The sequence below is a fragment of the Pinus tabuliformis genome, chromosome 7 (assembly GCF_031772625.1).
Source record: "Pinus tabuliformis cultivar Carrire ecotype Pingquan chromosome 7, CPIR1, whole genome shotgun sequence".
Taxonomy (NCBI): Eukaryota; Viridiplantae; Streptophyta; class Pinopsida; order Pinales; family Pinaceae; genus Pinus; species Pinus tabuliformis.
The window spans coordinates 1,393,759,540-1,393,786,683 of NC_142293.1; the positions used below are offsets into that span (position 1 = coordinate 1,393,759,540).

The following is a 27,144-nucleotide window of genomic DNA, read 5'->3' on the forward strand; positions in this document are numbered from 1 at the left end:
AAAATGGGTAAACAAACATATGGAGATGAACGATTGGCCAAATGAACGGATGGAGGTGAGACTGCAAGAACACGACCAAGGGCTTTAATATGGCAGTCAAAGGTTACATTTACCAAGGTTATTTACTGGTTCAATTTTTCTGGGTGAGCTTGAACTCTAGGGGAAGATTGCTCACAACTTATGTTTATTTTTTAACGAGCATGAACTATGTGCTAAAACTGCTCGGATCTTGCGTTTATTTTTTAACGAGCATGAACTGTGTGCTAAAACTGCTCGATCTTGGATGCCCCCAGCATAATAATGCAGACGAGGCGTATGCCCCCTAAACTTTTAAGGGGACATTTCATTTCTTAATGAGGTTGACATCGTAAAGAACTATCCTCGTCTCTTCATTTTTTAACGAGGTTGACCTGAGATAGGAACTATCCTCGGTGCTTTAGATCCATTAAAAATAGAAGGCTTCATATTCTACTGCACCCATTTCCGCCAGATTACTCGGTGGTGGTGGGGCAAAAGTACCCATTAAAGCAGGGCCTTTTAGGAAAATCACTCCGATATTTTGGAGAGGATGATTGCCTCCGTGGATCGTTGGAATGCTTCTCGTATTGGATAGCGACACAACTTTTGTCGAAGTTGTCGTCGAACTTCCTGATCGACCTTTTCTCTCACCATTCAATAACTACGGATTGCCATAGCTGTTGTTTAATGTTGAAATCAAAGCATCATCTTGGCGCTTAGAACTTGACAACATCATAACTTGCGATGGGGAAGCATTTCCGCTATCAACCAGATTCTGACTTGGATCGGGAAACGGATCAGTTAACACAGCCGGGGTTTGTGAATTCTTTATGAATCTTTTAAACTCAGCTTTGTACGGACAGTCTGTTGTCCAGTGATCCTCTTCACATATCCGACACCCCGAAAATGGTTTCCCTTTTCCAGGAGAAGTTCTTCGAGGAGATGACTCTTCTTGTTTCTTCTTCTTCCTTTGGTTTTGATTCTTCTTGCTCCCTGGTTGATTGGTTTCTTTGCCCTTATCTGTCGATACGGCATTTACTTCCGAAGCAAGAATCTCTTCATGCGCATTTTGATTCGAATCCTTACGGGCCTTCTTTTGATTGGCCCTTTTTGGATTCGTGTTTGCCGTGCCAATCACGCCATCGTCGGCATGAGAGTCATTATTTGATTTAGGAGGAGGAGGGATTGAAAACTCTGGTCTAGGGGCGTCTGGTATTTTGTCATAGAGCGTGCCGGACTGAGTATACACTAAGTCCAAATATTGCGCACGAGCAATAACCTGCTCTTCTGTTACGACTCCCCCCTTCGCCACATCTTCCGTTATGGCCGGAAGTAACGACTTTATAAACCACTCAGCTAAAAGATGATCAGGAACGTATGTTTTAACCATTCTTCGTCGACGTCACCACTCATGTATATGATCTGATATATGAGTTGCGGTTGTCTGCTTGAAGTTGGTCAATATCTCTGTTCCCGTTTCATACCTTATTAGTAATTGAAAGTGGGTTAAGAATGTCGTGGCAAGGGAGCTAAAATTGTCGAACGAAGCTCTTGGCAGTTCTATATACCATTTCGCCGCTGGACCTGTCAATGTCCTCTGAAAGAGGCGAAGCCTTATCGAATCATCATTTAAAGTGTTCGACGAACACCATAGATGAAATGTCATCACATGATTGGACGGGTCTTCACCTGGATTTCCATTGAATTTAGGAATGTCGGATGGAAGTTTGTGCGGGATCACTGGCCACCATGGGGTGTAAGCAATTGGATCATTGGTTAACCGATGTAAATCAGGCAACTCTAAAGTCGCCACGAATGGTAACTGTTGATTCAAGTTAGGGGAAGCGTAACCAGGGTACGATGGAATTGCCTGAACAGTTGGTCTTTGCATACCAGCATAATGGAGTTGATGTTGGTATGATTGATACGGTTGATGGACTTGACCACTATAAAGTGGTTGATTTTGACCATTTTGGATATATGGTTGTCCAGTATTCGCAAAGATTTGTTGTTCAGAACCTTGGTACACTTGTTGGAATTGTGGCTGTTGGTATTGCACTATCCACGGTTGCGATACCATGGGTTGTTGTGCTACACTAACCATTGGACCAAAATGTGGGGTAATTGTACCCGATTGTACTTGTGTTGCCCCACCAGTAGGCGATTGTGGTTGGGTCGTAGGGTCAAGGGGCTGTTGCATGAGAACCTGAGAAATATGAGGTTGACATACAACAGGCATCGTTTGAACTTGCGACACGGTTACAATAGCCGGTGTAGTTGGGATGTTCGTTACAGGTACACACTGTTGCATAGAATATACAACTCTTGGTGGTTGGGATAGCATAGGTACCCAACTACTTGTTGCAATTCCACCATAACTTGAATAAGGTTGAGAACTCTCGTATGGGTACCCTCCCGGAGGGGGTAATGAAAGGGCATACTGCCCCCCATACGGTGGTAATCCAGAACTCAAGGCAATTGATTGTCCTGGAGGACTGGATGGCCTAAATTGATTCCCAAAAGAGTCAATTTGATGAGTCTCACCATAAGAGTTACCAGACATTACTCCGGAACAAACAGGAACAGACCATACTGCCGAGATAGTCCCTTGGTGGACTCCTTCTAGCGATTGAGAGCTAGTTGGGACAGATGGTATGCCGGCGAACATTGTTGGATTTGCAGCAGGTAGTTCTGCCGTCGCCGTGTCATTTGACACAGTCCTAGATGTCGATGGTTGTTCAGACATTTTGAGTCTATCCAATTGATTGCCTAGTGATTCTACAAGAACTTCCACTGGTGATGGACAAACTTCTATTGTAGCAGGAAATAAAGTGACCCCTACCCCAAAATGAGTTGGAGTGGATACTTGCGGTTCCTCTATAATTTCCTCTATCGCAATCAGACCAGGTGGAAGAGGAAGACCGTCAGGTCCGTAAAAGATTTCCGGTGCCGAAGAAGGGGTTGTATCGACAGCGACAGATGTTTGAGGAACAAAACTCTCTGGACCGGTTACAGATGGAACTGGTTCAGTTATACAAGTATTTGCCCCCAGACTAGGATCAATATTACTGTCCTTCTGTGGCGGTTGAACTTCTTCTATAGAGGCAGGGTTTCCGGAAATGTTTGGAGTAACCAGAATCTCAGATGTTGTTGGAACACTTGTTCTAACTTTTAAAGGAGATTTTGAACTGGTTCGACGAGCTCGCTTTGTCCGGACTGTTTTCGATTCCGGAGACAAAGACGGTTGACTCGCAAGCCTCCGAGAACGACGGATATTCAAATGACTTTCTTCCACGATTGCGGATTACTCGATCAACTAAAATATAAAGGGGAAAATTTTTGTTTCCGATTTGAATGAATTTTATTAGACGCTTTTAAACATAACTTTGCTTTTTCATGTTTTAAGAGTCGAGAAAAAGCTAAAGATGACTCTAGTCTCCTTCGATGTATTAACGAGCCCGAAGTGACAAATGCTCGGTTGGACCTTTTCAGTTATAGAGTTTGAAAAAGGCCAAAAGAAACTGCTCTGGAGATCTAGGCAGAGGGTGTGCCAAACCTTTCGCGAAACCACAGAATACGTTTTACAGTACGGGTGGTCGATCTTCGTGAATGTTGTGTTCACTGCATCGCGATCAGTAGGGCGGCCGACACGGCTTCCTATGGATAAAGGATAAATGCCTATAGGGGTCTCCCAATATATACGCGACGGTACGTGGGAGCACAAGTCCGTATTAGTGCTACCGTCCCTCAGGAGGAATCACCCACCTTCGTAGAGATCGACAGTCACTACGTTTAACGACGCCGGAACACGTCTCTAGCTTAGACCTCTATGTGTTTGCATTATGTTTCAATGCGTTGTTAGGTTCATTCAGTATATTTTAAGTTGATCTTTTTAAATTTTGCCTTTCAAGGTTCACCACGAGATGTATATGAAAAATTCCTAAATGCAGCCTAAGATGAGAAGCAAGCTTTTTCAAATCTTTTTGACTGATGAAAATCTTAACTACTGAGGGAGAAGAAAGGCATATCTTTTCACACAGTTCATATAGCACAAACTAATGCACTTTCTCCTAAATCATCATGCAAACTTTTTTCAAATGCAAAATGCCCAGTGCATGTATTTTCTTTTCCCTTTCTTAATGTTGATGTATTACAAAAAGAAAGTTGTTATTTAACTTTGATTTCGATTTAAAGCGAAAACCAACAAGCTTGTCCAAAATCAAAAGACACCTTAAGATTTACTTGTTTAATCACTGGAAATACATGAAATCAAACCATAATGACGAAAGTAAAAAGACTAATCAGCTATGGACAGCAAACAAGCTAACTCTTTAGACCAGCAAAATGCCTAACACAGGTTCAGATCTAAGAGGCCAAAGCAAGACTATTTCACTTTCGTTATGGGAAATTGTAAATGATGTAAGAAATACAAAAGAACAAGTACAATTTCGTTATATAACAGAGGCGGAATGATGGCAAGTAAGGTTGGTTTCAGAACAGGTACAAGACTGGTAACTGGCTGCAAAATCTATAGTGAAAACAGGCAAGAAAAAGGGAGGAAACCCCAAATGCACAAGGCAAAATTGGGCCAACGCAGGTGCTGCACAGCCAGTCTGGCTCTCAGTGCAGGTAGCCCCTTCGGGACCTGCGTTGCAAAGCAGGTAGCCTATGTACTACCTGCTTTGGAAAACGAAAGTTGCGTTTTCTCAGTTTCCGGGTCACAATTTTCTCAAAAATTCACAGTTTTTGCTCAAATCAGAAGCTATCAGTCAAGTACACACTAAGGGATGACAAGGAAGATGAAAATCTATCACTAAGAGCTTACAAGGATCCTTGTAGATCAGCCCTTCAAATCATGAACATGCTCAGAAATGAGCTAGAGTAGCTGCCCTCTACTTCGCTTTTGATATAGTCAAAAGTTTTTCGATTTGGTACTCTTTCGTTCAGGAAATGAATAGCAAAATACTACAAACAATCAAACAGATACGATCCCCAGTGGAGTCGCCAGTTTGTTGTAGGGAAAAATATCCGACTCGGATGACCCTATCCCACTCTAAGGGTGATAGTACCTCAGCAACAACTGTAAAGAAAACTATTTAAGGTTTACTTCTTTATGAAAGCAAGAGAGAATGAAGGAATGCACTAACCGTTGCCTTGCGCTTAATGTCGAATCCAAACTCTTCTCTTTGCTGCTTGCTCCCAGCTCCTTGCTCTTTTGCTGGCCCAGCTACAATGAGATCCTGCAAAATAACAAAGAAGGAAACTACAAGAAGCATGCAATCATAACTTATTCAAGGATTAGCATAAATCAAATATACAATTATCACAATACATCATTGAAACAAGTGCATATAGAAGAACCTCAATAGCTTTTATTAATGGAAGAAGTAAAGTTCTGAGAAGGTTACAACCATTGAAGGCCCCAATCCAGCAACACTTCCCAGCAGAAAGAATTTCTCCTCTTCACCTCCTTCAAGCAATCACCCAATAGTTCTATGGCGAAACCAACAGCATATCATTACTTTGCACAAAATTCCAGCCTCCTGAGCTCATAGGAGAGAGCTCAATATATAGATGAATTGAGAAAGGATGAGTCAGCTTGCAACTGATGTGTAGCTGCCTTGTGTCCTCTCTCTCTTCAGTTGATCTTCAGTTCTTGAGTCCACTTGGAGAACCTTGCTTCCACTTGGAGAAACAGAGCCTCTGACTCATCACAAGGCGAAATCCCTGATCCAAGTGTCATTTTTGGAAGATTCCAGAGTAATGACTCAGTGTGCCACTTGTCCCATCTCGCTCAGCGGAGGTGGCCTTTGTTCTACCTACTTTGCAACGCAGGTACACCATGGAGGAGTTGAGTTTCAGCGCAGAAGCCTAGTGGAGCACCTGCTTTGATTTCAGGATTGCTTGTTTTTGAGTGTTTTCAGGTGGAGAACTGATCTGAGAGCTGTTGGTTTGCTGACCTTGTTCCTCTAGGGGTAGGAACATCATGTTTAGGGACTTTGGATCCCTTGGATTATTGACAATTCATGCTTGATGCTGCCAGGCACAAAATTGTCTATAACACTCAAGAATGGATAACTTCAAGAAATAAATACAGTGCCATTTAATGACTGACTACATAGCAATATTAACAGGTTTGGTACAAAGCTAAACTTGGAAATTTAAAATCTGTTGTTGAAGAAACTATTAAGATCTACTGATATTAGGTTTCTTCAAACACATGCCAGTGTCTTTTAATTCCATGCCCAGAGCCCCTTTTCCAGGGAATAACTATCTATGCCTACATTCATAGGATGGGAATGGGAGGTTTTTGCCCACCTCATGTAAGAAAGTTGTTGAAATGAATGTCACATAATAAGACTCCATGTCATGTAACTGTTGTGTTAACCTGCAAATCCCACTTTTGCAAACCAATTATTGATGAGCTATATATGTATATAGTCTGAGCCCCTTTAAAAGAGCACCCGACCCCCACACCTTTTGTCCAATCTTTCCACCCGAATCCATTGAGTGATTTAAATTTCCCATGTTGGTGATAGGTCTTCGCCCAACAAAGAAGGGTGGGCCAGAGCCACAACTGGAAACATGACCGGGGATATTTGTGGTTGTAGAAGAACTTGGAGATGGTGTAAGAGGCAATTTATTTTCAAGTGAGTTGAAAGGAGAATGAACGATTGTCAGGGGCTACTATTTTCCTCCCTGGCAATATTTCCTATTACATCTGGTTACACTCTAGAGAGGTTTCAAATACTAAAGCTGAAGTGACAGTTGCTTGGGTTCTCTTATTTGTTGTTGCATCTTTAAATATACCATCATTGCATATCTTTGAATATTGGATGTAAGGAAAGAGAAACTCATGATAATCTCATAAGGACCAGCTTTTAGTCAAGTACAAGACTATACAACAAGATTTGTTGGCATAAGTTGAGGATCTCTTCTTATAGCACTTCCACTTTCCTGTTATTCTTAAATTAGAATTCAAAAATTGCAGTTCTATCATAGAATTGTGACCTATCATCTACCCAAATGTTGATTTGCATGTGTTAGTTCAATGCGTCCTTGCATTTATGGTCTTTTAAATGGAATTATGCAATCTAACAAAAATCAGAAATAGTCATGCATCTTTTGGGATAGTACAATATAGACTGAACCTTCTAGATCTATAGTTTAATTTTTTTTTTCTAGAGTATCATTTTTGTTTCTTGCTGCCCTCCATTGGAAGGTGGATGTTTTTTTGATAGTGATGAATGGTTAGGCAAGTAGGTAGAAACAATTGAGACATGATCAAAATAACTGGAATAAAATAATCATGTTAATAAAAAATTTAAAATGAACTCTAAATAAAGTCCAATTCATAAGTACCAAAGAAGCAAACAAAAGGACAATGGGAACATAAATCAACAGATCTAATCATAAGGACCAAATAACAAAACAAAAGGACAGAATGAGAACATAAATAAGCATATCTACTCATAAGGGAATCTCAAACTATTACTGACATAAAAGCTTTGCAACTGACATTGGCTATGACTCTATTTCTTACTGATTTTTGAATCTGGACAAAACAATGCCTAGTTTGCATTGTTGTATGTGGGGATGATTTATAAATCATTTCTTCAAAGTTTGCATTTAAAGTCAATGAAGCTAACTTCAAGGGCATCTGCAAATGTGGAAGTTGCAAAAGGTTGGTCAATATTTATTCTTTCTATAATGTGATTGCTTCTTCTCTAGGAAAAATAAAATCCGCAACCATTGAATAATCAACCTTTACGAAGCATTGTCATGCCAGATTTTAGGTAATTGAAAAGAACTAAATTGGTGGTTTTGTGCAATCCTTACTCTCTGAATTGCATTTTGGAGGCTGCAAGCTAGCACATTGGTCCTGTTAGCCCCTAAGATGTAGTGCTACTATTTTTAGCGGAAAGGTCCCCTGTTTCAGCTTCGATGGCCACATCTCCTCTGCTCCGTTTTGGCCATAAGCTAGACTTCAAAATATTACTCTCGCATCTATAATTGCATCGGGTCCTGATCCAAATGGATCCAAATATGCTCTCTTAGTCTTCAAAAGGTAGTAAAATCATGCCAAAGATCAAAACCATCGCAGGAGAAGAACCCTTAGAATGGCGGAAAAACATTATCGGGAGGCAAAAACCCAAGGAAACAGTGAAAAAGCTAAGTATAGGAGGTTTGAACAGTGAAATGTACAACAGCCATCAGATCTGGCCGATCAACAGTCCAGATCTGATCGGTGGGTCGCAATCGGCTGATATCGACGCAGACTATCTGGAACTTGTGATGGCGATCGGCAGAGTCAATGTGGACCGTCGATCAAGTGTGTATATCGACAGCCCACGTTGCATCATAGAATTGCAATCGGCCAACACAACAGAGCGCTCATCTTTGGCCCGGGGCATGAGCGATATGCGATTGCGATCAATCGCATCAGCTGATTGCAATTGGGGAAACATTATGGAGCGGGGCCTTTATATATGTATATGTCCGATGCGATTAGCCGGACCCGATGGCTATATAAGCATTATTGCATATATTTTGAGATCCACAGAAAAATCATTTTTTAATTCATTTTCACAGTTTTTACGTATTTCTAAAATACAAAGGGAACCTTGGAGTAGGACCGAAGCGACTTGTGATATGTGATAAGACCCAGACACGAAAGGGTTCGTGAAGGGAAATATATAATATTTGAAGTCCGTCATGAGCAATTTTTAATGTATTTCCAATGTTTTGATGTATTTCTAAAAAACCAAGGGACAGGCCCTTTGCGACAGGTGACAGCGATTGGGAACGGACCCGATAGCTCTGTTTGGCTTTGTTCATATTTTTAACAGTCAATAGGTGAACTGAAATAACAGAATATATGGCCCTAAGGGGAAAAATAACAGTGCAACATAGCCAAACCAACAAAAATTATCATGGAGCATCGCTGGCACGAGCGAGCTCCCTGGAAGTGCAGCAAATTACCAGAATGTGGTTAATCTGCTATTAGAAAAGAAAACTCTGAGCTCATGCATTTCTAGTCATGGCATCAAGTCATTGAAAAGACAAAGAGGATAGATTAAGACACTTCGAGCCTTAGAGAGCTCAGAAGCATTGTAAAAAATCCTATAAATGGCTAAAAGTTAGAAGCATGAAGGGTTCAACTTTTGGAGACTGTAGATACTCTGCTCCTTTAGCTTCTCATCTTCATTCAAACAATATAAGCTTCTTTTGATATTACATGTTCAATTCCCCATTTTGTCTTCTGTTCTAACTTGCACTTGAATAGGTTATTCATGTTTTCTTCTATGTCTAATGCCAGATAACTATCATCTTATCTCTGTGTTGATAAATTAGATTTTCAAGCTTCATTTAATTCCTGTAGCTAGCCATTCATATGTGTTTATGTATGCATTTGCTGGTATAGTCATTATTCTCCATCTATCCATTGAATCTATAAACTATTGAGCATTAGTGGTCTAAAGCCTTGTAAAGCTGAGGTTGTTCATGCATGTCTTGAGTGAAACAGAGTTGAAACAGTGATTTGACTTGATCCAAACCATCATCCATTCCAATAGTTCACAGAACGATATTGAAGATTTATATGTTACTAGGCATCTCTGAGATACAACCTAGGAGAGATTCCTGGAGTGATAACAAAATTGGCGTCACTTCCGGGGATAGAAGACTAAAGCTCAGCTTCCCTGGTTGATGACACAGATCCAGCTTTGATGATAGACAATGTTTGGGCACTTTTTCAATTGTAATCATCTATCTGGCGACTTTACTGGAGGACGAACCTCTTGGCGACTCCACTTCATATTTTTGGCTCAGTTTGTGAGGGTACTTAGAGAAATCCTTAGAAGCCACAAGCTGACCTAGTATCTGACCCTGAGAAAATCATCAAAGAAAGAAAGGCATTACAGAAAGGAGCATCAGGTTCAGGTAGCTCTAAACAACATTCTATATCTCTTCAAGAAAATCCTGTAATAGAACAAATACATGTTGAGAGTATAGCATCTAATACTAGCAGTGAAGACAAAACTCAGAGGCTCATAGAGCTCCTTATTCTTTAGGTTATCATTTTGTTGCAAGCCCAAAGGAAACCTCTCCTCCTATTCATCATACTCCTTTAGTCCCATCAGTCACTCCTCAACCCTCTATCATTCAGACTTCCAGTACCCTTATAGCCACCACAACTATCGCAGGTTCACAACCTACCAAAATGGAAAGAATTATAGCTGCTATGTATGGACCTATAGTACTGCCCACTCCTTTGAATGTCATGCCTACTGGAGAATATCAGAAGTATATGCCTAAGTTCACTAGGACTGAAGGTGTTATAGCTGAAGAACATCTTGAATCATTCTATAGCTATGCTCATAACCTGGACATTAGTGGAGATGACGTATGGATGAGAGTCTTTGTCCAAAGTCTAGATGGAGAGGCTAGAAAATGGTTCAAAGAACTGACCCCAAGGTTTATAGCAGATATTGAGGCTCTAGATGATGTATTCCTAAAACGTTAGGGGGATAAGAAGGATCTACTCTACTACCACACCAAGTTTTGGAACTTAAAGAGGGAAAATGGTGAGTTGTTGTCTAATTTTCATAAGAGGTTTAACTGCATGTACAACAAGATACCAGCTGAAGTAAAACCCACCACTACCTCTGCTAAAATCACCTATGCCAGTGCTTTTGATTTTGACTTCTGTCTACTATTGAGGGAGAGGCGATGTGCTACTTTGGCTGATATGTAGGATGCAGCCTTGGAAGTAGAATCAAACATTATGGCTACAAAGAAGCTCAAGGGAAATGTTGATAGAAGGAGATAGAGGGGCGATTCTTCATCATCTTTAGATCCCAAGATAGATAAAATGACCAAGATGATAGATTCATTAGATTTGAAATCTCCAAATTGAAGGTCGAGCGGCACCCTGGGAAAGGAAGAGTTCCTAATACCTTTGCTCCTAGAAATCCAAATCCATATAGAAGAGCTAATGAGCAGTTGCAGATTTTGCAAAGAAGCAAAGATGCCAGTGAAGACCAAATGGTGAAGACCCCTTTCCAAAATGTAGTCATGGAAGAAGAGCAGTTTGAAGGAGATGATGAGATCCATTGTATGGAAGACAAAAGTAGTGCGTCCTTTTTGAGCTCAGCTACCTATGAAAAGTCATTATTCAATGACCAGATCAACCAAGAACGGGATGGTGAAGCTGTTCTACAAACTGAAGATTGGAACAGATATGATCTGAGGTTGAAGATGAATAATGCCAAGGAAACTCATGTTCAAAGAGTTGTTGTCCCTGTAGTACAACAAGCTAATAAGAAGAAGTGACTGACAGTTGATCCCATCATCCTCCAAGCTCCAGCTCACGCGGTAAGAGGCATTGACAAGTCTCCTTCTCCTTTTAGTTTTCAATCAGAAATTCAGAAGCTAAGAATACCTATACCTCTGATTTAACTAGTGAAAAAAGAGTCCTTCAAGAGATCTATCCTCAAGGTCCTTGAGCCTAATGCCATCCAAGCCTCCACCAACTATGTGAATCTGCAAGATGACAAACTAGCTATTTTTCTCAACCTAATGATTGAAAATTATGATGACAACTCCCCATCATTCTATGTCTCTCTGATTATTCATGACAAAATCCTTCACAATTACATTCTGGACACTCGAGCCAGCCATAATCTAATGCCCAAGGTTGTCATGGATGAGTTGGCTCTTGACATTACCAAGCCTTATCATGACCTGTTTTCTTTTGACACTAGAAAAGTGAAATGTCTGGGATTAATCAAGGACCTAGCCATCATTTTTTCTTAGCTGCCCATGAAGAGCATGATGATGGATATTATGGTAGCAGATGTACCCCCCAAGTTTGGCATGTTACTTTCCAGAGGTTGGATCAAGAGATTAGGTGGAACATTACAAAATTATCTATTCTACACTACTGTCCCATTTTTTTGGAGGTGATAGCAGCAGCTTATACAGAGAATCTCAGTTGGCTTATATCATTAGTGAAGAAAGGAATCCCACTAATCATCCCATCTATGCTGTCAACACTGATTTTGGAGCTTGTATTCTTCAGATTGAAGAATCCCAGTTGGCCTCCATGCAGCTTAAGAAACCAGTTTTCCAGATCACAAAGGAAGAAGGCCCACAAATTTGGGACATATTATTTGATGGAGCTTGCTCTAAGGAAGCTGTAGGGGCAGGTGTAGTCCTTATGTCCCCCAAATAGGAATGCATTCATTTATCTTTCAAATTAACTTTTCAGGTCACAAATAACATAGCAGAGTACGAAGCCTTGATATTGGGCTTAAATGCTGCTAAAGTAATGGGCATCAAAGGTCTGAGAGTGTTTAGAGACGCAGACCTTATCATTCAACAGGTCAACAAAACTTTCCAAGCAAAGCATCCAAGGCTAAAAGCATATAGAGATGAGGTATAGAAGCTCAAGGACTCTTTTAATATTTTCAGCATTTCTTACATCCTGAGAATGAAGAACCAACTTGCTGATTCCCTTGCTGTGTCTGCTAGCACGTTTATTCCTCCTTTGCCTCCTATGTTGACTTATGAAGTTCAGGTGAAATATAGACCATCTCTTCCTGACAATGTCAAATAATGGAAAGTTTTTGAATATGATAATGAAATTAATATGTTTTTACAAGTCGTTGATGAATTTTCTAAAATTCACATCGACCAAGAAAACGAAACCATGGAAGAATGCAACCAGTCCAAGCTAAAGGACGCGATTGGTCAGGAAAACATTGTTCAGTTGCCTAGTAACCATATACCCAAAGGATTGTTGCCCCTAGAGAAGCTGTTTGATCATAATGATGTACCTTATAAGCCTACCAAGAAAGAAAATGAGTCTATTGTTCATAAACATAATGTAGGGAGTCCAGCCCATCCAAAGTACATAAATCTGTCCACTCACTTGTCTTCTGCCCAGAGTTCCGATTATTGCACCTTGATGAAGCAATTCACTGATATTTTTGCTTGGGAATACAATGATCTTAAAACCTATGACACAAACATCATTTAACATAAGGTTCCACTGGAAAAGAACACTGTCCCTTTTAAATAGAAATTAAGACCTATCAGCCCTCTCTTATTGCCTTTGATTGAGAAAGAAATCAAGAAGATCTTGGATGCCAAGATCATAGTTCCCCTAAGGTATTCAAAGTGGATAGCTAACCTTGTGGTAGTAAGAAAGAAGAATGGAGAAATCAGGCTTTGTGTTGACTTCAGGAATCTGAACAAATGCTCTAAAAAAGACAACTACCCCCTGCCTAAGATGGAGCACTTGCTGCAAAAAGTTTCAGGGGCTGAAGTCATGTCTTTCTTAGATGGATTTTCAAGTTACAATCAGATTGTTGTACATCTAGAAGATTAGGAAAAGACTGCCTTCAATACTCCTTGGGGCACTTTCATGTACTCCAAGATGCCTTTTGGACTGATGAATGCTGGGGCTACTTTTCAGAGGGCCATGAACATAGCCTTTGTGGGAGAGAAGGAAAAGTTTGTCCTTATCTACATTGATGACATAACAGTGTTTTCCAGCACTCACAATGGCCATTTGCAGCATTTGAAGAAGGTGTTTCTAAAGTGCAGACAGTTCAGAATTTCTGTGAACCCAAAGAAGTCATAGTTTTCTCTAGAAGAAGGAAAACTTCTAGGACATATTGTTTCTGCTGAAGGTGTGAAGATTGATCCAGCAAGAGTTCAAGCAATTCAGACATTGTCCATCCTAAGGTCAAAAAGGGACATTCAATCCTTCCTGGGTAATATTAACTTTGTAAGAAGGTTCATTCCAAACTTTGCAGAGCTAGTGAAGCACATCACTTCCATGCTGAAGAAAGGATTAGAAATAAAATGGACATATGCTACAAGAAGCTCTTGAAGCCATCAAACAAGCTATCATGGAAGCTCCCACTATAATTAACCCAGATTACACCAAGGAGTTTTATATCTTCTCTTTTACCTCTTATGACTTACTTGCAGCAGCTCTATTGCAGAAAAATGATGAAGGCATAGAGCACCCCGTGGCCTTTTTCAACAAAACTCAAAGGGATGCTGAAATACGGTATGACCTTATTGAAAAACAAACTTATGCTCTCATAAAATCTTTAAAGGCATTCATAATTTATATTCTGCATTCCAAGGTGGTTACATATGTACCTTCAGCCTCAGTAAAAGATGTCTTAACTCAGTCAGATATTGACGGAAAGAGAGCTAAATGGATTGCAAAATTCATAGAGTTTAACATAGAGGTGAAGCCCATTAAGCTTGTCAAAGGCCAGGGCTTGGATAAACTTATGGCTGAGGAAAATTGCAATTTGTTAAACATCAATTACATGGGTTCAAATTCACGTGATGAGCAGACAGAGGAAGCAGTAGAAGAGAAAGAGCAGAATTAGCCTTTGGATGAAAATCTAGCCACATGTGAATGGTATTCTAGTATAGTTCATTTTTTGCAGAAGCTATAAGTTCCTCCAGGGCTTAGCTCAAGTCAAGACCAGGCCACTAAGCTCATATAAGCCAAATTCTACATTAATAAAAACCCGATTTATGGGAAAGACCCATCAGGAATCCTCTTGACATGTCTAGATAAAGGAAAATCTGTGGAAGTCATGCACTAGTTCCATTATAGCATCCGTGGAGGGCATCATTATTGGAAAACCACAGCCCACAAAATCCTAAGAGCTCGGTATTATTGGCCTACTCTGTTCTCTGATGTGTTTTCTTTTGCAGGAAGATAGCAGCTAAAATCTCTGCCCTTGATGCCAGTACACGTCAATGGTCCCTTCCAGCAGTGGGGCTTGGACTCCATAGGTGATATTAATCCAAATTCTAGTGGCCAGCACAAATGGATCTTGGTAGCCATTGATTATTTCACTAAATGTATTGAGGTCATACCCACTAAAAATGGTAATCATCAGGTTATCATAAAGTTCTTGAATGAGAATATTTTCACTAGATTTGGTTGCCCAACCAAACTAGTCACTGATAATGCAACAACGTTCAGGGCAAAAGAATAGGTGGACATGTGTGAATCCATGGGCATTCAATTGGTGCATTCTACCTCATATTATCCTCAAGGCAATGGCCTGATAGAATCATCTAACAAGAGTATTGTAAGGATAATCAAAAAACTATTGGAGAACAACAAAAAGAGCTGGGATTCCAAGTTGAAGTTTTCACTATGGGCTGACAGAGTTACCGACAAGAAGTCCATAGAAAATTCTCCATTTAAGCTAGTTTATGGTGCCAATGTTGTTTTTCCTATCCAGTTGATTCTCCCTGTGGCCAAATTATTTCAAGAAGAATAGGATGAAACGAATGACATGGTAAGGAGAATGAATAACCTGGTTGAATTACAGCAGATCAAAGAGCAGCTGGTTGAGAAGTCAAAAGTTCATCAGAAGAAAATCAAAGAAACCTTTGACAAGAAGGAAAAAATGGACAATTTCCAAGTTGGTGACTTGGTTCTCAAATGGGATGCATTGAAGGAAAAGAAAGGTAATCATGGTAAGTTTGACTCCTTATGGACAGGTCCATTTGTCATTGCTCAAATTCAGCAGAACAATACCTTTATTCTACATAGTTTGGAAGGAGAAGATGTTTTGGTGGCCAAGTTAATGGACGGTTCTTGAAAATTTATTTCATCTAAGGCTTTAAAGCCTTGATATTGTAAATATGTTTTTCATTTTTTATTTTCTATGCAAAATAAACTCCATGCCCAATGGAACACTAGGAGATAGATTTGATTTTGGTTTTACATCAAAGGCATTGGTCTGTGGTTCTTGAAACCTCATGGGGAGGTTTTCATCCCCAAAAGGAGCCAGTGTTAGCCCCTGAGGTGTAGTGCTACTATTTTTAGCTGAAATGTCCCATGTTTCAGCTCCGACGACCACATCTCCTCTGCTCCGATTTGGCCATAAGCCAGACTTCAAAATATTACTCTCACATCTATAATTGCATCAGGTCCTGATCCAAATGGATCCAAATATGCTCTCTCAGTCTTCAAAAGCTAGTAAAATCATGCCAAAGATCAAAACCATCGTAGGAGAAGAACCCTTAGAATGGTGGAGAAACACTATCAGGAGGCAAAAACCCAAGCAAATAGTGAAAAGCCTGAGTATAGGAGGTCTGAACAGTGAAATGCACAATAGCTGTCAGATATGGCCGATCAACGGTCCAGATCTGATCGACGGGTCACAATTGGCGGTGGCAATCGACGGATATGGGTGCAGACTATGTGGAACTTGCGATGGTGATCGACAGATTCAACGTAGACCGTTGATCAAGAGCACAGATCGACAACCCACATTGCATCGTAGAATCACAATCAGCCAACACAACAGAGCACTCATCATCGGCCTGGGCCATGAGCGATATGTGATTGCGATCAATCGCATCGACGGATCACAATCAGGGAAACATTATGGAGCAGGGCCTTTATATATGTATATGTGCGATGCGATTAGCTAGACCCGATGGCTATATAAGCATTATTGCATAGATTTTGAGATCCGCCAAAAAGCTATTTTTTAATGCATTTTTGCAGTTTTTACGTATTTCTAAAATACAAAAGGGAACCTTAGAGCAAGACTGAAGCGAATTGCGATATGCGATAAGACTCGGACCCGAAAGGGTTTGTGAAGGGAAATATATAAAATTTGAAGTCCTTCATGAGCCATTTTTGATGTATTTCCATTGTTTTAATCTATTTCTAAAAAACCAAGGGACAGGTCATTTGCGACAGGCGACAATGATTGCGAATAGACCTGATAGCTCTGTTTGGCTTTGTTTGTATTTTTAACAGTCAACAGGTGAACTAATATAACATAATATATGGATGTAAGGGGAAAAATAACAGCACAACACAGCCAAACCAACAGAAATTATCATGGAGCATCGTTGGCACGAGCAAGCTCCCTGACAGCGCAGCAAATTACCAGAATGCGGTTACTCTGCTGTTAGAAAAGAAACCTCCAAGCTCATGCGTGTCTTGTCATGGCATCAAGTCGTTGAAAAGACAGAGAGGATAGATTAAGACACTTCGAGCCTTTGAGAGTTTAGGAGCATTGTAAAAAAGACTATAAATGGCTAAAAGTTATAAGTATGAAGGGTTCAACTTTTGGAGATTATGGATACTCTTCTCCTCTAGCTTCTCATCTTCATTCAAGCAATATAAGCTTCTTTTTCTGTTACATGTTCAATTCCCATTTTTTCTTCTATTCTAAGCTTGCATTTGAATAGGTTATTCATGTTTTCTTCTGTGTCTAATGCCAAATAACTGTCATCTTATCTCTGCGTTTGATAAATTAGATTTGCAAGCTTCATTTACTTCTTGTAGCTAACCATTCATATGTGTTTATGTATGCATCTGTTGGTACTGTCAATATTCTCCATCTATCCATTGAATCTATAAACTATTGAGCATTAGTGGTCTAAAGCCTTGTAAAGCTGAGGGTGTTCATGCATGTCTTCAGTGAAACAGAGTTGAAATAGTCATCTAACTTGATCCAAACCATCATCCATTCCAATAGTTCAGAGAACAATATTGAAGATTTATATGTTACCAGGCATCTCCGAGATACAACCTAGGAGAGGTTCCTGGAGTGATAACAAGTCCTGTTACCACTCAATCTGTCATTCTCAATTTGTGAAAGCCTAAAGCATTGAGCTGATAGATTTGGGTAACTAAGAGGCTGGCCACAATCATCCGCCAACCTTCCTCTCTTCAAGCTAGTTGTGCTCCAACTCAGGGAGACTTCATGCCTCAATAATTTCAAAATCTACATGGATTAAAATACCTATTAGCCTATTTATAATTTCTATGACAAAACCCCATGGTTAAGACTTGGTCAACTTCTGAAATGTTTGGATTTATCCATTCAAATTCACATAAGAACATCGTCTTGTTTCAAGAATACGATATGATACCTTGAACAAAGAATGAAAGAAAATAATTAGATGGTTTTGTGTAAATAAATAGCCAACGCATAAAGAGTTAAGAATCAAAGAAACAGTGCAAATACACATACGAATTCATATCAGCAATAATAGCTTGTGAGACTGCACAAAGCTACTCCAAAAGCATAAAGTAAGATGACCTAACAAAATGCATGAAAAATATAACAAGCATTTGTGGAAATAAATGAAACGGAGCAAGGGCTAGAAGTGTGGAAGTAGTAGGATGTAGCTCAATAGCAGCGTTAAAAATCAAAATAAGAATATAGGAAGCATGTTTTTTTTTTAGTTTATAAAACATAACAGAAAATAGGAAAATGTAGATAACTATTATTTATAGACACCAAATTGAAACTGGAAATTTTCAAAACATATATGTAATGAAGAAGTTATAAATGTTGTTGTAGTAATATTAGTGTAAGAAAAAGTAAATATTTTTTATTGACATAGTATCAGTAAAATCATTTCTATTGCTTTATCAAAATTGGAACAAAAAAATTTGAAATTGTTCACTATCAAGTTCATTTTCCTTTCAACATTGGGCTCTTAAGTTGTGTGATATCACGAAGTCTTCTTTTTGAACAATGGCCAACCTTGCAATGAGAGAGATAACAAAAAATGCTTATTATGCTTGTATAATAAAAAATTGAAGAATTTTGTTATATGACTAAAGACTGAAAGTAAAAAAGAATGGAGTTGTTACCTAGGGAGACAAGACAAACTTGCTAGTTGAAATTTTATTTTTCTTGTTGCTGTGGTCGATATCTAAAATCTCATTGTCACCATTTAGAGTGAAGATACCTTGAACTTGGATATTATGTAGCATATATGTTGTTGTTGTTGTTTTTTGTTTTGTTTTGTTTTTTGTTTTTTTGTTTTTGTTTTGTTTTGTTTTTTGTTTTTTTGTTTTTGTTTTTTTGTTTTTTTTGTTTTTTTGTTTTTGTTTTTTGTTTTTTGTTTTTTTTTGTTTTGTTTTCTTTTTTTGCAAATATTCTTGGTAAGACATTTGAGCTAATTTTGGAAACAACTTCTTTAAAACTATTCTGTTTCTACGGAAACATCATAATGTGTTGTTATTAGGAGTTCTTATAATGCAGTTGATACAATGCAGAAAGAGAAACGGAGTATTTTGTTTGCATTTAGTGCAAAATGTTGACATGTCTTCTATCATTACAGCTGATGAGATTCGGCAACTGCAAAGTGCACACACAGGTTCAAATGGTGTGGAATATGCATTTGCAACCAGCAGTGTTCCTTACACCTGCTAGAAAAGAAAACTAGTGAGTAAATGTATAATGGAAAATAAGTAATTGTGTAATTAAAAATAAACAAGTTATTGTATATGTACGTACCTAGATTTGTCTATCAATTGTTTTTCTGAGATCTTTTTCTATTTCAGCATTCAAATTTGTGATGAATGTGGCATGTGTTGTACATAATGTTATTTCCTTAAGGTCTTTTCTTTTTGTTATGTTTTTGAAGACCATAATCAACATTTCTCCATTTTGTAGTCTCTGTTCAATTTCATTGTAGATAAGCAACAAGTTTTCAAATAGTTGCAGCTGTGACATAAAGGACACAAAGAATAAATCATGTTATTACATAAAGACCATAAATAAAGATTCATAAAGCTTATGGGTGAATGGTGTAACGAATATCATCTTACTGAGGCCATATCATCTTGAGAACTTCCATCTTTAATTTGCAATATATATTGCATGCCAACTTTTTGAGATGTTGTTACAAGTGCTACAACTGTTTATATTGGGAATGTTTCTATGCTTTCTCCCAATTGTTTTATTGTTTCATTTGGAACAAATTTGTATTATGTGTAGATTGGGCTGATGTTTTCTACAGTGCTTGTGTTGTCTAATAAAAAAATGCGATCACAATCACCATGGTCATAATTTGTTTTTGGTAGAATCTAAAAATTTGTCACTGCAATTCCTTTTCCTGGAAAGATATTTTGATTATGTTTTTCGATGAGTTCATTTGGAACAACCAATGTGATTGTCATCAATCCCCGCTAATTAGTTAGATCTGCATGCAATATTTGATGAGTTTTTTGTGCTTTGTCAAGAAATGTGTTGTAGACAACCATTACGTCACAATGGAATAATTTTTGAGTTTTGCAGATGTTTAATTCTTCAATTGATATTGGAATTGTCGATGGTGCATTTGAACTGTGCACATATGAAGCAAATTAGAGTCAATTACAAAGAAACAATGATGATGTGTATATTACAATGTGACAAGTGCAAATAAGTGATGGGCATGGCTTGACTTGCCTTGTTGCTTCTTTTGTTAGTTGTTTTTCTTACTCCAAAGTTGTGTTGATTTGATGTTCAAGGCTGCAAGGTATTTGTTTCATTGAAAATGATAATGAGTGGAAAATGGAACTAGTGATATTGGAGACATGAAAAGAAATTCCATATATATATTTGGTGAATTGATATTTTGAATAGTATATGTATATACTTTCCTTCTGCATTTTTGGTCGTTAGAGCTTTGATACATTTTGGATGTATAAGAGAAAAGGAAATTGCATTAGTAGTTTCTTTGGATATGGATACATTAGATGCTTGCAAAAGAAGAGTAATGAATGGTCAAGTTTCAATGATAATAAAAGGGGAAAGAAAATGATATCAACTGTAGATATGGAATGTGTTTGATGTGTTTTGTGATTCATCTACATGTACATGGTCCATTATGGGACATATTGTGTCATGATCTGACCAATATGTATCTAGCTTGTAAATCTTGTAGTTGTTTGTTATGTTAGACCATACATGATCAATGAGTGATGTGTGCACATAGGTATTTGTATCTAGTAGGAAATGGAGGTTGTGGCTAAGCATATAGTCTTTTAGTGTCTTTGTTCTAGTGTAATGTTCACGCATGTTAACATTGAAATCTCCTACGATGATTATTGGTTTACTAATAGATATATTGCAAAATGTTTTTTCAAGAATATCTACTATATTGGGCAATGTGGCATAGGGTGTTGCGTAAACATTAACAATTGTAATTTGCATTCCATGTAGAATGATATTTGTCATCAATGATTCTACATTGTCTTCTTGAAATTGCATATGCTCAACAATTCTTATATTTTGTTTGAAACATGTGAGCAATCCATATTTATAATGGCTTGATATGAAATTAAATGTTTTGAACTTTTGTTGCAATATTTCTTGTTTCAAATGTGTTTCCTGTAAACACAGAATATCAGCATCCATTAGATCATAGTCATTGAGGACATCATTGATATAAGTTTCTAGGTTGCGAGTGTTTAGAGAGAAAACTGATGTGCATAAATGTCTATGCAAAGATTGATAATTGTAATCTAGTTCCCATTTTGCAAATTGTCGTAGACAATCCATTTCAACTGTTATTTTCTGCTTGACTTTGAAATTTTATTTCTTTAGTGGTTTTAATAGGAATAAGGATTGCATGTTTCTAACATGAGACAAGGCTATATAGACTAATCCATGAGTTCGTATTCCAATAGGATCAAATGCAAGGTTGTCTAGAGCAAGGCCTTGTGATATATGGATTGTTCGAGCACATGCCAATTGAACAGGAAATTGTTTTTGTATTTTGATATAGCCTATTTTTTCTTGCGCTGTTATTGGTTTTGCTAATCGCAATATGGGGATCCAATCTTTGGAAATGCCTTGACTATAGAAGTGAGCCAATTTTTGCTTAGCAATTCCCTATTTTTTTCATCGAAGAATTTGATCCATATGATATCAATTTCATTGTTTTTTTCGTATAGCCTTTAATGATTACATATGCTCCATTAACAAGGCCATCTTGTGAATTGTAATTTCCATCATATATCTCAACTAACATGTTTACTATTACAACTATATGTGAAGGCAATGTTGTTGTATGAAAATGGGAAGGGAAATCGCCATGGTTTTCTTCTTCTTGATCGATTACACTGATAAAAATCTCGTCTCTAGGAACAATTGACAAAATTTTATTGTTATGCAAAGTAACATATTTATTTTTATAAAAAAGATATGGGAAAGCAGGGTCTATAAGTGAAGGTCTAACACAATTTATGTTCAAATATTTCAAATCATCTTTTGTTTGAGTGTTTGTTCACATTCTATTCAATATTGAGATGAATTGCTCGTCTATTTGACGCATTGTAATATGCAATTCATAGCACTTTACATTTTCTTGCCAAAAGTCACATGGGACTGGTTGTTTGCTGAGAATAGGTAGTTTGAATATCAAGGAGTCTTTTATAGGTTGTGCTTGATAGAGATCACCACAAGAAATTATATCAACATTTCCGAAATATTTTGTTTGGACATGTTTTATGTTCCTCAATCGATCATCAATGCAAAACAAGAACCGACTTCCAAGTAGGGAAACCTCATCAATGAAAACTAGTCTCAATTCCTGGTAAAGTTTTCCAAGTGCATCCAATGTTTCATTGTTAAGCAATGTGGGGGAAGACTTGTTAAAAGGAATAAGAAGTGTAGAGTGGATTGTTGTACCACCTGCATTATATGCAACTTTTCCTATGTATGCTAGTATCAAACCCTTTGGTTTCAAAAGATTAGTTGAATGATGTGCATCATAAAGTCGCATGAGCATTTGGAAGATTACTTTTGTTGTGAATGTTTTTCCAGTTCCAGATCCTCGAGTCAAGAATAAATATAGTGCTTTGTACATGTCCATACACTTCTTCATTGCAATATTTATAGTAATTGCTTGTTGTGCTCTATTGAGCATTCTTTTTTTAATCTGCAATATTCTGCATTTGTGAGCCGAAATGGATGCTCTGATAACTAGAATCCGATATTTAGTTGCCTTTTTCTTTCATGGTGATGGGAATGTTGTAAATCTATTTCCAAGTCATATTTTTTGCTAATTTTTCAGTGGTTCTTTTCTTTTTCATTGTATCAGTGTGTTGTACTACGAAACAACCCCCCCATTTTTATCTAATAATATCTAGCATTTGAGTTATAAATGGGGACCATTTTTAAATTTTTAAGCCTAGGATAATAATGCCTAACTCTAAAGAAAAACTTAGCAAAACCTTGCAAAATGAGCTAAGGAGGAAACTTATATCGAAAAACACATATTGTGCTTTTTCAAATCACTATTTTATAAATCCTTTATGAAATTGCAATATGCAAAAAGGTCTCCCGCTGCGATAACCTCATCTTGTCACTGTGTAATCGCATTTCACAATTCGCAAAAAAATTGAACATGCCTTAGGACAAATGTTAATGATTTGCGAAATGCGATATTGCGAATTTCGCAATCGCATTTTGCCCAATATATCTGATAAGTGTTACACGGTACCCCTTTAAAGACTACGATCTGCGATTAAGGAGTTAAAGCACGTAGAATAATTATGTTTTAAATAATAAGAAAAAATGAGTTGACAGGTTATTAAATGTTTAGCGGCCTGAGGGAGGATAATCATTCTCTAGGTTATGGGTAGTGATAATCAAATATCTAATAAAAACCTTTCTCACGATCCAAGGTCATTTCACAGAGGATTTCAGTCTTAATTACTTGATATCATCTGTGCTGATATATCTTGTCTGTTTCAGGCAAGTGACAAAAGACATGTCCTTAAGAAAGGTGATGCATAATCAAACTAAGAAGACCATTGTTGAGACAGACGATACAGAGATGGCTCCTATCTTTGGTGATACAGTCTGTGATGCAGCTGGAAGCGCAACATCTTGGGAACTAATTTACAACAGACTGGAGGACGAGCGTATTACTGCTACAAGAGTAATAGCTATGTTGACAAAGCCTTCAGGACCTCAATGTAGGGATGCCTCATGTTCTTTCCTTCATAGGATTGGCGCAAGAGCCAAAATCCTTCCCTACACAAACATGATCATATGGGTGGTCGAAAACCTTATCATTAAGGATAGGTAGTTCAAGAATTCAAGGATGGAGGTCGTAGGATCATTCATGGTAGAAGACTTGAAGGCCATGTATCACATACCTGATCTACAGGAAATTTACGACAACACATTTGTGGCTAAATTCGCAAAGAATAATCCAGACCCCTTCAAGTTAATTTGGACTTGGAGAATGTTAGACAACAAATTCAAGTATGAAAAATCGGGTGTGTATGCAATAGCCTCTTTGAAAAAACCCTACAATTATGTAGTAGAAATGTTATGTAGACTGTATGGACTGCCAAATGACACTAAGTTTTCAATAGAATGGATTTCCTTGATCAATGCTTGTGTTAATTTCTATATCATGAATTAGCCTTCTATCATATCTGACAGCTTAGCCACCTCCATTACTAAATATCGAGAAAAGAAAGCCTCATCTACAAATAACCTCCCACCCTTCTATTTCTGTGCTTATATTATAGATGTTATCTATTTTTGCACGAAATTTCCAACCATGGGTTGGAAATGGACCATACAAGATCCTTACCCAATCCATCTTAGTCATAAAAAAATATGGGAATCACATTACATACCTCACTTCTACAAGATATTTCATTCTATCGTGTTGCCCCTACACCAAATGATTTTCAATAAGAAAGCCCCTCGGTTTTCCTAAGAAGCTGCAACATACTTGCTTGTTGTAGGCAAGTATTTCATTAGGAATGGTTCACCTACATTAGGGTTTTTGGTAGCATTGCTAATCCACGCATCCTTCCCTTATATGTTTCTGATAAGTTATTAGCAAGGGAGATTGCCTACAATATTGTGGGAAAGGGCCTGACTAAAGTTCTTAAAGACGGCAAGAAGTCATTATGGCCTACTTTCCCTATCAAATATGACCCTTTTACTTTAGCTAATTTTGTTCATGCTACTAAGGAATAATCACAAATGGAATCCCTCATGCTTCATACATTGCCTACAAGGAAATTCGATCCAAACAAAGTGTCATACAATGTCACTACAGGACTAAAGCTCAAGGCATACAATCATGGAGATAATTACTTTGAGGATTTGTTACAGTCAACAGTTTCTTTTGAGAAAGCACTTGAATGGGAAAATCCTAACCTGAAACCCATAGATTTTCAAAGATTTCAAGAATTTAGGAATGATAGGCTTCGGGTCATTCTAATGCATCTATTAAAGCCCAAGGATAAGCCTACCCCAAGTAACACTATCGATAGTGCAACGCCTAGCTCTCAAAAGGACTCTTAGGTAAACACTGAGAATACAACAGACACAAGGAAAGTCTAGGATGTAGACAATACAGTTGAGTCCAGCAAGAAGCGAGTCAAAAAGCAGGTAATGGACACTTCAGCCACAGAGACAAGTTTAGAGGCCCAAGGCACTAGTTTGGAGCAGGAATGGGATCCATTCAATGAGGAATTGCAAGACACCTACAAAGCTCCAAATACTCAATAAATAGGGGAATTCAAGACTCCTCTAAAAATTCATCAAGATACAAAGCCCAAGTCTGTCGGCAAACAGTCTACACCTATGGATCAAGAAGCAACAACATTCGAGCATGCTAAAATCATCCTTGCTCTACCCACATCAGAAATCATTCTGAAAGTGACAGAGATACCTCCACTTGATGTATTCTATAGCCCTCTCCACAAGGCTATAGTCCGAAGTCAAAGGAAAATGAGAAGGGTAGATGCACCTGAATTCTCACCTAGAGATGAGCCAATGGAAGTTGTTTGGAAGGACATGCCTTTCAATCCGACTGAAAACTTGACTAGACTGTCATAGTTTACAGGAGCATATGCATCGTCCACTATGGATAAGGCTACTGAGGTGTCTACTCTGCTAAAGGAAAGGGATGAAAGAATTGCGTGGCTCAAACAAGAGACCGAGACAGAAAAATCAAGTGCAAATAAGCAAGCAGCTGAGCAACTCGCACAATTGCAGTAGGACATGGCAGTCTTGAAAATAAGCCATGAAGCCAAATTATCAGCCAAAAACATGCATCTCAAAGAATTACAACAATCCTTGGACAGGTAAAAGGATGTTCCTACTGCTGAGGAATTCATCAAAGAGGCTCTAGAACTAAATTATCTTCTAGTCAAGCAACAAGATTATTTTTGCCAAAAGCTGTCACACATCACTCCCTACCTTATTACCAGCGACCAACTCACAGACAGAACCATTGACCAGAGAACGAAGTTTAATGATTTAAACACCAAAATTTCCAAATTCACTGAATGGCAGGAATCAAAAAAGGGAAACAAGGCCAATCTACCCGAGATTGAGGAAACTCACAAAGACATCCTCTTCAGTGATTTGGATGCTAGGATAAAATAAGTTGAGCTGCCAGTTGCAAGGGAAACTGGAGTATCAAAGAACATCATTAAGGCAGTAAATCATGCCTTGTTCTCTACCAATCTCATGAAGGATGATAATTCGAAAGAAATGCCTGACTTAACTGCTCTTAGTAAAGGCTGGCAAGAAAAAGAGGGGAAATAAAGAGATGCAATTACGAAATTGACTATAACCGATTGGGAGTCATATTGGCAGTATCTAGTCAAGCCACATAGCTAGATTATGACCCTCAACTGTTCCCTCCATGTGACTCAAAGGATGCTTCCACTTCTTGCTGATGCAATCTTTACAGGACAACTCAAATCTCATTTCGGGCCACCTCCTCAAATTCAACCGATGATCGATATTTGCGATTTAAAGGAAAAGATGTCAGACAACAAGTCATCCTCTTAGTTTTGTTTAGTTGATCTTTGTTTATTTTTGGAGTTAGTTACCTATGTAGGAAGAAGGTTGTTTGAAACCTCCTCAAATTTTATATAATCTATTTTTGCATACTTAGTTAGAATAGTATTTATAGTGTTCTCATGCATTTAGAGAAGGGTCCAAAATTTTATCAAAAACATTTGAAAATGATGTAGCATGATCTTTTCTTTTAGATATCAAACTACTTTCCTTTTTTGATCCACTTTTGTATTCCTGGGAGACAATTTGATTTGAAGGAAGAATTTTGTCTATTTCATTTGTCAAATGAGCAGGAATTCATACATCTGGTACTATTATCGTGTATGCATAATTCTATTTACATTTAATTAGTGGCAAAACTTTATTTTCATGATTTATATGTGAGATTTATTGTTTCTGTGAAGCATTAATTGCACTTCTGTATTGATGCCATAACTGAGGTTTTGATTTTCATATATAACTCATTAGATATATGATATGT

At 38.0% G+C, this 27,144-nt stretch overlaps 1 pseudogene; it reads right to left on the minus strand.

The window, feature by feature from the left end:
* The window catches only part of LOC149252871 (uncharacterized), a 66,164-nt pseudogene that overhangs the window by 23,692 nt on the left and 15,328 nt on the right, over positions 1–27,144 (minus strand).